The 1,861-nt window shown below is 35.9% G+C and overlaps 1 long non-coding RNA gene across 1 annotated transcript; it reads left to right on the top strand.

Moving 5' to 3' along the window:
- Positions 199 to 1,642, top strand: LOC107634057. The gene is made up of 2 exons (XR_002358794.1): positions 199 to 1,434; positions 1,520 to 1,642. It is a non-coding gene; the product is annotated as an uncharacterized LOC107634057 (long non-coding RNA).

Below are 1,861 nucleotides of genomic sequence, written 5' to 3'. Positions count from 1 at the left end.
AGGCCTCGATATTTTTTTTTTTAATTGAGTTCTTATACTATTTAATTTTTTTAATTAAGTTTTTACCGTCTAAAAAAAAAGTTTAAGATAACAAATTATTGTATTAAAAAAGAATATTCTAAAATTAAAAATAAAAAACCTAATCTAGACTACCTCAATATTTTTTAAATTCCAAATATACCCTTAACATTTTTTTATATTCAGAAATTCCATGCCCTCCCTCTCTAAACCCGCTCTCTCATCCCCGCTCTCACCCCCTTCGCATCTGAATAGAATGAACTGAAAAAAGAAAATTTATGGAAAGCGTATACAAGCGGTGGACTAGCGGAGGCGGCAGCGAGTATGAAACTGGCAGTAATTCAATGGCGAAGATGGAGGAACAGCCGTCGTGAGGGTGGCTGGGTGCCTCTCTCTCTCCCCTTGCTATTGCCACACACCCCAGCCATCTTGCACACCTTCGTCTTTATCTTTCCCTTCACGATGGCACGGCCCTCAGCGCCCTTTTTGGCTCTGCATCGCGCGCCGTCGTCACGTTGGGCAATTCTTCCGATATGGATGTCGTCGTCTTCGTCAACTATTTTGGGTGATTCAGGTAGGTTGGTTCCTAAATCAGCATGAATGAGGGATCTTTGGGCGGCGGGAAGTTTCAGCGAGAATGTAATTTTGATTTGAATGTCGAGGTGTGCGAAGATGTAAGGAAACCTGCGGCAATGTTGCCAATGGGAATGATATTTATGAGGCAAATGTCATATCGGGTAAGATGGGTCAACTCCAAAGAGACATGACAAATCTTAATCAAAGATCTATGGAAGTTGATGATGTTCGTAGTGATTTGAATGAGGTTTTCAAAGATTCCACACCAAAGGATGTTCCTGTAATATCTGGTCATGAGGAGTCCAAAATTTTTCAAGCAAAGTTGCAATTACCCTCTTCTTCCCAAGATTTAAATTCAGATGATGTTTCTGTTCTTGAAGTCTTTTCTATTTATGCTTGTTTAAGGTTATTCAATACTTTATTATTTTTGAGTCCATTTAAGTTGGAGGATCTTGTAGTTGCTTTGAAGTCCAAAATCCTAAGTATATTATTTGATAGCATTCATGTTTCTATTTTGAAAACTCTGAAAAAGCATTTGGAATACCTTTCCAACGAGGATATTCAATCTGCATCTGATTGTCTGAGGTATATATAATTTGAATTTTTCTATTATCATACTTGTCAATATGCTTTAATTGTGTTATCTGCATAAGTTCTTCATTTTTTCTATTTTTAATTTTTTGTGTAGAAATCTTAATTGAGATTTTCTGGACATTGTCACATGACTTATTTTCATGGCCGAGTATCTTTTGATTCATGGTTCAGGATTTAAAACTAGCTTTAATCTTAACTACTCAAATTTCACAGCTGAGACTACTACAACCAACATGTGAATGGAAGGTTGGGATTCTTCAGTCTCTTTACTTTTGTCTATATTTTATTGTTATTTTTATTTTTTTTTTATTTTTTATGTTTTTTTTTACAGATTTGGAGTGTCGAGAGCAGAAGTCTTGTTTGTTTTTTAGAATGGGAATCCAACATTGCTATTTTCTCTGTCATTAGTGGCTCTCACTAATTAATGTGTTATCATTATTATTTACTTTTATTATTATTATTTTTCCTCCATAGTTATAAGAGAGAAGATTTTAAAAAGTGGCTATGTGGTCTCTGGTGGATTTGGTGTTCGAGAAATAACGAGATCTTTCATCCTCACGAGCATTGGACCACAGACAAGGTGATTGGTATGGCTTTGTCCTTAGAAAAGGAGCTCTGAAATATTTTTGAGTTGCAACGACTATCTATCCCCTCAACCATTAGTGGCTCTTGG

Source organism: Arachis ipaensis, chromosome B03 (genome assembly GCF_000816755.2).
Source record: "Arachis ipaensis cultivar K30076 chromosome B03, Araip1.1, whole genome shotgun sequence".
NCBI classification, from domain to species: Eukaryota; Viridiplantae; Streptophyta; class Magnoliopsida; order Fabales; family Fabaceae; genus Arachis; species Arachis ipaensis.
The sequence above is the reverse complement of the archived record's forward strand: the minus strand, read 5'-3'. Positions and strand labels throughout refer to the sequence as shown.